The 14,051-nt window shown below is 40.4% G+C and overlaps 1 protein-coding gene across 3 annotated transcripts in view; it reads left to right on the top strand.

Annotated features, from left to right (window-relative positions):
* Positions 1-14,051, top strand: part of FAM171A1 (family with sequence similarity 171 member A1) — a 94,793-nt gene that overhangs the window by 40,811 nt on the left and 39,931 nt on the right. For 2 of the 3 annotated variants that reach the window (XM_042473451.1, XM_042473453.1), the window contains exon 2: positions 9,129-9,356. The gene's annotated coding sequence lies outside the window, so the exon portion shown is untranslated. Of the gene's footprint in view, positions 1-9,128; positions 9,384-14,051 lie in introns of those variants that run through there. The other variant, XM_042473452.1, reaches the window with a different exon arrangement.

Below are 14,051 nucleotides of genomic sequence, written 5' to 3' on the forward strand. Positions count from 1 at the left end.
GACTGTAAGGAGGAAACTGGGATAGGCTAAAAGGTGGCATCAATCATCTTTTAAGCCAAGAATGGGCAATACTCAGCCTGTGGGCACATGTGGCTTCCAAGACTGTTTTTTTATCCCTCCTCCACATCCTGGGACTCTTGAAAACTATTGTGCTGAAACAGGGTGTCTTAAACTTTAAGCTATGATTCTGCTGCTGTTTTTCTACCAAGGTTTTTAAAAACAAAACTACAGTATATTTGGAAATACAGTAGAGTCTTGATCCCACCTGAAATGTCTTAAGGCAAGCATCATATTGACTTTTTTGTTATCTAAATATATTCTGGATCTATTCTAAAAGCTCATGTGTTGCTACTCCATACTTTAGCACTTTCCTGGCAGCTACAAAACCTTACTGCTTGCCAAGTAACTATTTCAAGTTGCTGCTTTGGGACATTTTCATTGACAAGACTCCTGGTTTGGGGAAGCGTGTTTTAAACAGGAGAAAATATCTGCTTGCCAAACAGATGGAGCAAAGAGGATTCATCAAATTAAATATAGATTTTTTTCCCCTGCTCAACTTAAAACAATCAAAATACGAATGCCAAAAGGTTAGTAAGTTTTGTTTGTCCATGTCTTTGAATCTGCCTTTTCCTAAATCATAGTTCGGTGTGTGTGTGTGTGTGTGTGTGTGTGTGTATGAGAGTGAGAACAAATTTAGCAATAGGAAAAGAGAGTTATACTTACACAGCTATATTTGACAAAAACATAGTGGTTTTTGGTTTGCCCTCTTAAGTTGTAAAAATAAGCAGTGTATAATTAGCCAAGGAGCTAAAGGGAAAAGAATGTAAATGTTAGGAATGTGTGTAGTTTGTATGACCACTAAATCCTATCTCACAGATCTTAAATATTGCTAGCTATTTACAGCCCAACAGAGTTAGAAATATTTTGCAGGTGCACAATTTCTCTCCACAGTGCTGCAGTTCTGGTTGACAAACTGGGCAGATGTTCACTCAATCTTTGTTGCATTCACACATAGGCTGCTGCATGGATAAACCTATGCATGACATCTCAGTCTGAAGTTAAAGAAATAAAGATTCACGCACCCCATCTCTTCTCATCTTCAGACAAAGCCAGAAGGACTTACTGTATATACTCGATGATAAATTGAGAAAATTATGCCCAAAAGGTGACTCAAAAATCTGGGTTTATATAGGGGGCAATACGGTAACAGGTTTGCCCCTCAATTTTTTTCCATAGCCTGGTGTCTTCCAAAGTCAGTGAAACATGACTGTAAGGAGGAAACTGGGATAGGCTGAGGAAAGTCTTGGGAGGCAAACGTTTGGTTCCCCCTCCTTTCTCAGCTTGGGTGTCCTCCAAGTGTATGAGGACAGCCACGCTGCAGAGGGGGAAGAAGGGATACCTTTGACTTATCCATGGGTCATATCAAAATCCCTGATTTTGGTCTCAAAACCTGCCCTCGACTTAGTATATATGGTAAAGAGGATTCAGATTCCATTTCTGATACTTTCAGCTTACCATAGTGTCCAGATTGTGGGAAGTAGTTTTGCTATTCTGATTTGCAGAAAACACTCTCCAAAATACAGGCGAGATTAATTAATCTCAATGGTCCTGTATTTTGGAGAGTGTTTACAACTCCACTGGTTTATTTTGAAGGCCCCTGAAGAAGGCCTTTCTCATTGTGGCTGAAATGCAGTGGGCTTTTTAAACACTGAATAAACAGTTGACCACCCTACAACGGGCGGAGCTTATCTCCTCGTTGTTTTCTGGTTTTCTACGTGCTTTTCAGTTCTCTTTTTAGTGCTATTCTGCTTTGGTCAGACCTCACCTGAAATCGTGTGTCCAGTTCTGGCCACCAGTATTCAAGAAAGATATTGACAAGCTGAAACATGTCCAGAGAAGGCCAACCAAGATGATCAAAACATCTGTGTTTTAAAAGAAATTCTTGTTAATTGTTAAACAGCACAAACTTGCTAAATTGCTAAACAGTTTTCTTTAAAAAAAAAAAAAACCAAAAAAACCCTATGATAGGTTCACCTAAGGGTCACCGTAAGTTGGAAATTACTTGAAGGCACACAACAACAAACAGCAACACAGCTACAAACCTTGGGTAGTCTTGATGGTTTGTTGAGTAATACGTGTTCAATTGTGGGTCTAAAGATAGCAAGAGAGAGAGAGCTTACTCTTCCACCCTAACCTTTTTTGTGGTTCGATGACACTCCAGATGCTTGAGCATTTGGAGGTCAAGATGAGTTCATCCTCTAAAGCCAAGAGAAACCACCAGAAAGCTTCAGGGCTGGAGGGAGGATACCAGCCCTACCATTAGATACACACACACACACACACTTCCCCGGGCAGGAATGGGAAGAGATGCTTTTGAGATTGCTGCCTCTTGTGCCAAAATAAAGTGGCCAGCTTTCAAGTTTGCTTTCCATACTTCTGTATTTTTCCACTGTTGCAGTTTCCACACATTAGCACTGTGCTCTATGTACAGTGTGTGCCTGACCAATTGAAGCAGCACATACTTTGCATCTGACCTCCAAAGACATTCATCTTTTTCTCTCCCTCTTTCACTCTTCCGCCCCCTTCTTTCTATTGAACGTTAGTTTGTACAGCAGTTTTGTTAACTAGTCTTAGCACAGGTAGGAATAGTATTGGCTCTCCCACACTGCCATGTTCTGTTTCAGCAGGACCCGTTTTTTCCTATTACATTTTCTGTTGCATCTGCCAAAGCAGGGGCACAACAGTCCGTGCAGCATGCATCCCCAGGTGCTTTGGGAGAGGGGAATTTAGGCTAGTTGGAACCATAATGCTGCTTTGTGTCGGTGATGATCAGAAAGGACTCAATAGGAACAGATCTTTATAACAGAGACCACTTCCTCTGACTTAACACTACAAAATAGCTCATTTTTATTTCTTTAATTTCAGATCTGTGTAGTTATGTTCACCAGTTGTTTTTGGTACCGTCTATCCTCTTTCAAATATAGAAGAACCGTTTTCTTCTGCACCTCCTTCTTGTGAGTTTATAATGTGTAATTTAAGAATCTGCTTCTGAACAGTCTTTTGTAAGTAACCATAGCATTCAGCTTCCCTTTTATTATCGTCTGAGACTCTTGTTCCTGCATGCTTCATTATTCTTTGCTACACTGGTTCTTTGAAACTGATAGTCACTTCAAAGGGAACTAAATGCTAATAAATGCTCAAAGTCTATCTAGTTTTCTATTTCCGAGCCAGAGTTGGATCTACCATTAGGAAGAAATGAATTGAATATGGGGGGCGGGGGAGTATTTTGATAGCAGCAGTGGGAGTTCCCTTCCGCAAACATTTGCATCATCTAAACTGGCCTCTTGCTATGAAATGTGAAAGACCCTATCCCTCTGTTGAAGCTAAGGTAATATTCAGTTCCCAACCCTAGCCAACTCCAGTGCATAGAACTGAGGGTAATCCTGTCCATTGTTTCACAGAGCTCATGTAGTATAATGATTGTAAAATGCAAGCAGAAATAACCCTCTCTTTTGTTCATAGGTTTGTTGCTTTTTTCTTTTTTCTTTTCTTTTCTTCTTTTTATTAACCTTTATTTATGAAGCGCTGTAAATTTACACAGCGCTGTACATGCAATCTTTTTAGTTAGACGGTTCCCTGCCCTCAGGCTTACAATCTAAAAAGACATGACACAGAAGGAGAAGGGAGTGGTGCAGGGAAAGGGTAAGAGGTCCAGCAGTTCCTCTCTACCTCCGAGGCCTGGACCAAGGCAGATGGACTGGAGGGAGGGCTTGGCTTCATAATGGACGGTTAATCATTTTCCAGGGAAAATACATACTCTCAAGTAGGATAATGCATATACAGTACATAGCAATAATAAATAAATAATAATAATAAAATTTTTATTTATATGCCGCCCTTCCTCCGATCAGGGCGGCTCACAACATAATTAAAATACAAACAGTTCCAATAAAAACATATTTAAAACAACCCAACAGTAAAGCCCCAAAGCCCAACCTCTTGGCCACGAAAGAGAGGAGGGAGGCCCACAGGATATTTACTCGGGGAATGCCTGTTGGAATAGGAAGGTTTTGAGGTCCTTCCTAAATTGGGCCAGGGTGGTGGACGAGCGGAGCTCTGTGGGCAGCGCATTCCAAAGGGCTGGGGCAGCTATGGAGAACGACCTCCGAGTAGTGGAGGCCAACCTAGCCCTAGGCACCTTCAGTAGCTGCTGCCCAGACGTTCTGAGAGTGCGAGGCGGAATGTATGGGGAGAGGCGGTCCTTTAGGTATCCTGGGCCCAAGCCATTTAGGGCTTTATAGGTAATTACCAACACCTTATATTGAGCTCGGAAGCGAATGGGCAGCCAATGAAGATCTTTTAAAACTGGTGTTATATGGCTGGTCCTGGACGCACCAGTGACCAGCCGGGCTGCCATATTTTGCACTATTTGCAGCTTCCGAGTTTGGTATAAGGGTTGCCCCATGTAGAGTACGTTGCAGAAATCCAGTCTCGAAGTTACCAGAGCATGTACAACAGTTTCTAGGTCCCTCTGGGCCAGGTATGGGCGCAGCTGGCGAATCAGCCTAAGCTGATAACAAGTGCTCTTGACCGTCGCATTCACCTGAGCAGTCAGGTGAAGCGACGAGTCAAGAAGTACCCCCAGACTGCGCACGGAGTCCTTCACAGGGAGCGTGACCCCGTTCAGGACAGGTGGAACCACCGCCATTCCTGGACCAGGGGAACCTATCACTAGTACCTCCGTTTTCTCTGGATTCAATTTGAGTCGGTTTTCCCTCATCCAGCCCATTACTGACTCCAGACAGGCCACGAGAGGAGAGACGCCATCCCCAGTCACTGCATCAGTCGGAGACATAGAGAAAATAATTTGGGTGTCATCAGCGTACTGATAACCCCGCGCCCCATGTCTCCGGATGATCTCTCCCAGTGGTTTCATGTAAATGTTAAATAGCATGGGAGACAGAATGGCCCCTTGAGGGACCCCAGTTTTAAGGGGCCTCTCATCAGAGCACACGTCTCCCAGCTGCACCATCTGGGACCTCCCCGAGAGGTAGGAACGGAACCACTGGAGCACAGTGCCCCCGATTCCCACCTCTGCGAGGCGCCCCAGAAGGATACCATGGTCTATGGTATCGAAAGCCGCTGAGATGTCCAAGGAAATACAGGAAATGGTTTGATAAACAGGCACCAAAAGAACATCAAATAGTAATTTTCTTTTTCTTTTTGTATATTCACCATTTCAGCATGACAGATATTTGGGAAGCATTTTGAGTGGAGTGCTAAAATGTTAGTACATTCAGTATCTCTAGCTAAGATTCCTAATGCACATAGAGTAATGCCTTTAGCAGGACCAACAAAAATGCCACAAGCTTATGAGCTGAACAACTCTTCAGCAAGATGAGTGTAGGGAGGGAGTTCGCAGAACAATCCAAAAATTAGGCCAATTATTGTTGCCATAAACTCTTTAAAGCTTAGCCTCAGTTTCAGATAGGGATTACAGAAGAAATGTTACAGATAGGCGTCACAGCCATCAGGGGACACCTAGCAAGGCATTGTTGTGTGTCTTCAAGTCGTTTCCAACCGATTGCAATCCTATCATGGAGTTTTCTTGGAAAGATTTGTTTAGAAGGGATTTGTCCTTGCCATCCTCTGAGGCTGCAAGACTGTGACTTTTAAAGGTCATCCAGTGGGTTTCCATGGCTGAGTGGGGATTTGAACCCTGGTCTCCAGAGTCAGAGTCCAGCATTCAAATCACTACACCACACTGGCTGTACAGCACTGCATTATGGAACAAAAAAGGGATAGCTGGTTAGCATTTCTGAAAGCATAAAGGCTGGCTGTAGGTCAAATCTGTCTATTGCCTTCCACTGTAAGTAGGAGGTACATGTTAAGATCATCACAACAATGTTCATGTTTGCAAGGACAAAGATTATTTTTAGATAACTGAGTAGGTTTCTTAAAAAGTGAATTGAAGCCATGTTAACATTGCATCTTACCTAGTAGTTGGAGAGGATGTGGAATCTTTATTGGAGGCAAAAAACAAGCAAACAAACTACCAGCAGAGATATGCAAACAGTATGTAGTCCAAATTCTCTCTATAGAGTTTACAAAAATGTATCTTTTAGACTCCAAATCCCACAACCCCCCAGCTGGCTTTCCAAAGCTCTCCCCATATGTATAGCAGGAATTCAGCTGCTGTAAGTTTTAGAGAAGGGAATCCGATAAATACAAGGAGAAGAGATCTGTCAGTGGCTGTTAGCCATGGTGGCTGTATGACATGTTCATTTGCTGAAGCAGTTTGCTTCTTAATGCTAGTTCTTAGGGAGCAACAATGGGAAAGGGTGATTGCCTTAATTTCCATGCTGGTAGGGGTGGTCCAAAAATGTAACTCTAAAAATAATACATACATGCATACATACATGTATATTCCATATATATATATATTATTGTTTTTCCAGAATTTCAATCAGGATTATTCCCCAGGAGCAGTCATGTTCTGCTTCAGAAATTACTTTGGAAATGCAGGCAGTCAGTGCCAGGTGCCCACATGTCACTTTCTTGGCAAATCTCATAATGACTGGAGATGCTCTCTGTAAGACACTTGGGGCTCTTGTCTCTTCAGCCAGTGAATCTCTTACTCAGGAACAGTGGCCTATATAAGTGTGTGGCTTTTTAAATGCACCTGATTGAGGTGACAATATTTAGTCTATATATCAAATTAGCACTTGGAGCAACCCTTGTACAAACACAAAGACTGTAGACAAGACTGCATTTTGCTGTATGAACTTGCCTTGGTTTTAAGATCTCTGGGTGAGACTCTTCTCTTGGTACTTCTACCATGAGATGTACAATCGGCCCTTCTTATACATAGACTTGTTATACACGGATTCAAGCATACACGGTTTGAAAGTGTTCAAAAAAAGTATAAATTTCAAATATCAAACCTTGATTTTTCATTTTTTTTATAAGGGACACCATTTTGTTATGCATTATATATAATGAGACTTGAGCATACACGGATTTTGTTATACATGGAGGATCTTGGAACCAAACCCCAGCGTATAACAAGGGTCCACTATATATCTGGTGGGGATGTGAGAGAAGGACTTTTTGGTAGCCACTCCAAGATTTTTGAAGAAGCTACGTTTCCTTCTTTTCAGTTGTTCTTTACTGACAGACAAAAACAGGTATCCCTTTGACATGTAAACTAGGGCATGTTACATGGCATGTCAAAACCTCAGTTTGATTGTGGACTGTCTTCACAACATGAGGCCAGTTCCACACCAAATCTGTCCCATCCTTCCCTTACATCAGATCTAAAAGAGTTACCTTTTGCCCCAGATTTTCCAAGAAAATCCACAGCACTTTTGAGTGATGCCGAGCAGCTGTTTATACATGTGTCCCACTGTGCTGCTGGGTGCCACCACTGTTGGCACGTTGCTCCCTCTGAAATCACAATTATGTGGCCAGCTATGGGATTGGTGCCTTGTTTTCAACCTCAGATTAAATGACTTGCACCAATGGTGGCAGAACAGGATGTGTGTGTAGACAGCCACCCAGATTGTAAAGGTAATGGGAGAACTTGGGGCAGCTCTGGGACCAGGATATTCCATGAGCTGCCCAGAGCATTCTGGCTGGTGTAGACCTACTCCTAGTCTGCTCTTGAAAGGAGCATAATTGGTTGGGTGTTGGCTACTGTGTTTTGTTGTACTTTTCATTACTTTTTAATTTATGTTTTCATATTATTTTTAAGTCAAATGTTTGGTTTTAATCTATATTTAATTTTTGCTGACTTGGTTGTCTTTTTTGGCAGAAAGGCAGGTTATAAATTAAATAAATAAAGATGTTGGATGGAAAATTGCATTGATTTCATGAACTAGTGGGATTATTTTTTTACAGCACAGAATCCAAGGAGGGTGAATGTCTGCTGTTTTAATCATATGCTGTTGCTATGGTGGTAATGGAGAATGAAGCATGTGTAGGAGTCAGAAAAATCTGGACAGCAAGTACTTGTTCTCTGAGTGAATTTTAGAACATGACAGATTTATTAAATAGCGTTGATGTGTTTTTAGCAAGGACTTGGTTGCATAAGGGATTCTTAAGGTTTCAGGAACTTCAAACAGAAATATCTATTTAGCTCCTGACTAAAGCTTTAGATAGCTTCTTTAGAACAATCTCATTCAATCCATTGTCCTCAAATGTGCTGTCCTGCAGCTCCCAGTGCTAGGAAAACTGGTCTAAAATAAGACTTGGGCAAGTGACATGCCCCCAGTCTCAGAGGAATAATAATAATAAATATTATTATTATTATTATTTATTAAAATTAATAAAATGATTGTTGTTGTTGTTGTTGTTGTTCATTTCTTGCTCTCATCAAGGCTCAAGGCTGGGCAGCAAACTTCCTCAGAACAAATTTGGCCCAGAATACACTATAAAGTTTGCCTTAGTTTCGCCTAAATTGGAAGTGACTTGAAGACAACACAATTTTTTTTTTAGAAAAGTGGCAATATACCTGTATTTAAAACTATACTATCTACTTAATGCTTACCGTAGTACTTTGTTAACCATGATTGCAATCCAGAAAGACATTGGGAAAGCATAAAGGGGAATGCTTGAATAGTCTTGTTCCCAGTATTTTTCTTATTGCAGTTCTTTTTGCAGACTAAACCCTTTCTAAAGCAATTGGGATAGGATGGGCTAAAGCCTGTTATAAATAAAATATAGTGTACACCAAAAGCAATATTCCTTTGTCTGTATCAACTAGTGTTTTTCCCACCTTGCCTGGAAGAGTTTTTTGATGTGTTTGTTCATTTGCTTTTTAATATTTTAAGAATTTGGTGTCCATATAATTGGATATGATTCCCAGAATATCCTATCCAGCGGGGCCACTGGCCTCTGCCATGATGCGTGAGGGAATTTTAGGGGTTGTAGTTCAACCCCCCCCCCCAAAAAACCCACACAGTATCTTTCACCAGCTTTGTATAATGATCATTGCACATGCAAATTTGAGAGATGGTTAAACTGCTCTTATCGAGTTATTTCTGGCCCCTTGTCTTCAATACAATTGTTGTGTTCAAACAGTGGTGATAAAGCTTAACCGGGCTGTGTGGTTTTTGTTGTTGTTGCAGAAGTCACTCTGAAGGTCCATGTCAGTGATGCCAGCACACATCAGCCAGTCACCGAAGCCTTTATTGAGATTTTTACCAACCAGATCCCCATTGCTTCTGGAACCTCAGGGGCAGATGGCACTGCCTTCATCAAGTTTCAGTATAAGCTGGGCAGTCAACTGATCGTTACTGCCACTAAGCATGCTTATGTGCCAAATTCTGCACCATGGAAACCTATAAGATTGCCTGGTAAGAGATCTTTATTTTTGTTCTGAGGTAAGATTTCACTTCTAAAGGGGATGGGGTGATGCAAAACTGTTTTCAGTTTTACAAACAGACTGTAATTCTTGTGGTTTATAAATAAAAAATTATTATTATTATTATATTATTATTAACCTGATGTAGAATATAAGATCTTTCTCTATACCCAGGTCCTAATCTGGGCATGTTTTCATAAGGTTGCCAACATTTTGTCTTATCATACATAAATCTGTAATAGAAAAACTGCCCTGGAGCATGTGAGGAGTTCTGTTTTTTCAAGAGAAATTTGCTATAGCTAAGGCTGGATCTGCACTGCAGAAATAATCCAGTTTAACACCATTTTAACTACCATGGCTCAATGCTTTGGGATTCTTGGCATTGTAGTTTTGTGAGATATTTAGCATTTCCTGTCAGCCCTCATACCACAACACTATAATTCCCAGAATTCCATAGCATTGAGACATTTCAGTTAGGGATGTCAAACTGGGTTATTTCTGCAGTGCAGATGTAGCCCAAGTCTCCATAAAACAGTCTTATGAGTCAAAGGGTGAGACTTCTAGATCAACATGTGTCCTCACACGTCTTTAAAGCATTCTCCTGGTTTGCAGAGTTGCAAATTAAGGACTGTTTGTCTAATTCCCTTCCCAGCATTTCCTGAATCTTCACTATAACTCTTTTTTAACACTGTTCAGGCTCTTCCACTCTTCCTCCTGAGGGGCTTCCATTCATTGAGCCATGAAGAGATGAAGGAAGCTGACCTTTCTTTCTTTGCTGGTTCAGTTTTTTTGTTGGCTACGCGGCTGGCCCTGCAGTAACCCTATATAGCATTTCCTTCCCTTCTCTTTTATGAAATAATTCTCCCATCTGTATCCATAGTTGCTCAAAGGAACCTCACCTGATAGAAAATTAAACAAAGGATGGGGGAGTTAAACAGCTAGGGTGAGCAACATTTTTTTTTTCAATTTGAGGGCAATCTCAGGCTGCATCCTCATTGCAGAAATAATCCAGACTGACCCTGCTTTAATTGCCATGGCTCAATGCTATGGAATTCTAGGAACTATAGTATTTTTGAGACAATATGTAGAGAGATCTTGTAGCACCTTTAAGGCTAACTGAAAGAAAGAAGTTGGCAGCATGAGCTTTCGTAGACTTCAATCTACCTCTTCAGATATTTTTGAGACAGTTAGCCTTCTCTCTCTGAGAGCTCTGGTTCCAAAAGGAACTACAGTTCCATAACATTGAGCCATGGCAGTTGAAGTGGTGTCAATCTGGATTATTTCTGCAGTGTGGATGCAGCTTCAATTGCATGTAAATTGACATGACACAAAAATCAGAAGTACATGAGCCAACACCGCTCCTTCTTATTAATTAATTCTCCCTCCCTCTCTCTCTCTCTCTCTCTCTTTGTGTGTGTGTGTGCCATCTTTCTCTCTCACACACACACACTCTCTGTTTTTGCATGTTTTTCTTTCATTAACCTTTATTTTTTTTATAAAGCGCTGTAAATTTTCTCGAGCCTTTACCTAGTGGTGTATTAGTGAAGATCACACTTGCAAAGACACAAACAGATCTCTTGCATATTTCTATTATTGTTGTTATTTATATCCCGCTCTTTTCCCAAATCTAGGACCTATAGAAGCTCACAATATTCAAAGAACAGTACAATGTACAGTGCATAGCATTTTAAAAATTAGGTTAGGGTCTACATGAGATCAGGCCAAAGGCCATAGCTTGCCTACACCTGGGATGAAGCATTAGGTGGGCATGAGGGCATCCTTGCTGGCATCACCTCCCACATCCCAAACCCTACCTATTCTACATTGAGCAGGGAGGTCTGAAAGGGGATTCTTAGTGTGTTCAGTTAGACATGCACAGAATCTGCCCATTGTTTGGACACCTGGTAGAGCCCAGGCTTCAAATTCTGGCTTGGACATGTAAAAACACACTGGATGATCCTGGGCAAATCACACTCTCTCAACCTCAAAGGATGACAATGGCAAACCCCCTCTGAAGAAACTTGCCAAGAAAACCCAATGATAGTTTAACCTTAGGATCGCCATAAATTGGAGACGACTTGAAAGCACACAACAGGGAGGATTATTTCTTCTGTCTCTCCCACCTACATCTTTGGACCATATTTCTTTAATGAAGAAGTAATTGCAGTGTATGTTTTGCTCTTAATATTGATTATTTTGAAATAAAGGAACCAAATTTGGAGAGGTTTTGACAAGTTAATGAAGTCTGAACTAGTCTTTGTGGCATATCCAAGTATTTTGAAAGGGAAGGCACTTGAAGTGAGTGCATGTTTCTGAAAGAAATGCTTGTTTGAGCATTCTCCATTGAGTTCATTCGGCATTTTGCCATCACTTTCAGTGAGAGGGAGCCATTATTTTGTTCCCTGATTTGCTCTTGATTCCTCTGCTATATTTCCAAACACGAGGATAAAAGAGAAGAAAGAGAGTGATCATTTTTGGTGAACATTCATCGTGTTTTGGAATTAATTATAAATTAGTCCAAACCATGGATTTTAGAGTATTTCAGAGATGTCAGTGTACATATATTTGTGGTTTAATCCCCCTCCCCCCAGTAAAAAAAAACCCTAACTTTTTGTTCAGCTGCCAACTTGGAATTGAAGGTAAAAATAAGGCACTTGAAACTCAGCCAAGAACTATAATCTTTCAGTACAGTTACTCCGTGAACTTGAAGAATCCTGGTGATAACAGAAAGGAATGGGAGACCTTTGAGTCAAATAAGAGTTTTGTTTGCCTGGGTTGTGCCTCTACTGAAGGGGCTGCCAAAAATTAATTCTTTTACTAACAAAAGCTTTTATCACTTAAACCATGTAGCCCTCCAAGTGTTGGACTACAGCTACCATCAGCCATAGGTGCCATAGTCAGTGATGAAGAACCATGGGAGTTTCAGTCAAACCATCCCTGGAGCGCTATGTATTTTGTAGCTCTAACTTAAAAGTGTCAAATATTTCCTCACTCATGGCAAGCTATGTGTGTCAGCAACCTGGTCATTCATTACTAGTGGTTTGAATTGGAAATAATTGCTGCTATATACTTATGGACTCCTGAAAATGCAGATGTAGAAGCAATAGATGCAATAATCAGTTTACTGTATAACAAAATAAACCCACTTGCTTGGATCCAGGATAAATTTAATCACACCAGTTCCATTCACATTATCAGACTTCAGTTGTGTCATTGAGTCCAGATGTGACTGCCTTATTTAGTCTGAATTCAACCCACTAGATTTTGAATCCATAGAGGTTGCTGTTTTTCAAAGGAAATGAAAATTTAAGACAGAATCATAAAAAATCCCATTTTAACGCCTTCATTCATTAAAAAACACACCCTCAAATCAGCTGTGGAACTTCTTACACAAAATGAAATACGTGTAGTTTTTCAGAAAAACACAACAGGATAAAATTTATTTTTGTAAGCTAGGACTTTTTATACTAAGCACAATCATTGCCAAGATGTTCTGGTCGTGCTTCTTTGCAGGGAACTGCCCCCAATGTGGCAGCTGCTGGACTTCATATGCAAAGTGTTTGAGGTTGCATATTATACCCATCTTGAAAGATAATAAATACAGTATGGGACTACTCATTAATGTCCACATTAATATACTAATCCAGTTCATGTGTCTTGCTAAACATCCCATATAAACTTAGTTTTAGGAGATTATCACATGGAGGGTGGGGAAGCCAGGAGTAAAAAGCATACTCCCAGAAAAGTTGCGCAATTGTTGTGAAGATTTTCACAGATAATCTAAGAGGATTTATCCCTGGAATCAGGCATGCTCCAGCAACAAACCATTCACGGGGAAGTTGCTGGAACATTCCGGTTTCTTCCTGGAATAAGTCCTCTATGATCGCGACATTGTCTGAAAATCTTTGCTGCGATCATACGACTTTGCCAGGGAAATGCCTTTTGAATATTTGATTTTCCCCCATGTGATAGTCTCCTATGATAAGTTTGTGGATAATTGTAGCTTTATTTATAACTTGCTGTTATTTGTCAAATGTTCTGTATGGACACCTTAAAAATACAGCTTTTAATAATTTTTACAAATACAATTTTCTGAAAACCTGACATAAAAGGGGTGATCAAATTATCATTATGCAGAAAAACTCAAGCTGTTGCCTGTGTTCTTTTGGTTTAGTCATTCAGGGAAAGACACTGCAATTTTGTATTTCCTTCTCTAGCTGGCTTCCCCTCTTTCCAAATAAAATTAGGTGCAAAAGAGAAGGAATTATTCTAATTCTGTCCTTCAGCACTGCCTCTTCCATAATTCATTCTGCTTGTAATACATTATGCTTGATAAGCGCTTTTAGTTTGGGGCTGCGTATGAGGAAGAAAATTATTATGATGGAACAGCTGTAATTTGAGAAGATTTTGATTTATAGTATGAATTCATTACTGCTTAGCCGAGCATTCCGGAAATTTAAATATGTTATAACTGTACTAGGAGAAAACGCTTGTATAAATGAGCACTGATGGGATATCGGCTACAGTTTTTAATGCTACTAGACATTTACCACTTTTGTAGAAAATGTTTTGAAGTTTTAGGGGGAGAACACCTAGCTTTTCAAAAATAACAAAATTTTGTGCATTCATAATCCGTGACATAAGCACACAGATCCATCATTTGTCTTAAAACTCTAATAAAAAGTGT

The sequence above is a fragment of the Sceloporus undulatus genome, chromosome 6 (assembly GCF_019175285.1).
Source record: "Sceloporus undulatus isolate JIND9_A2432 ecotype Alabama chromosome 6, SceUnd_v1.1, whole genome shotgun sequence".
NCBI classification, from domain to species: Eukaryota; Metazoa; Chordata; class Lepidosauria; order Squamata; family Phrynosomatidae; genus Sceloporus; species Sceloporus undulatus.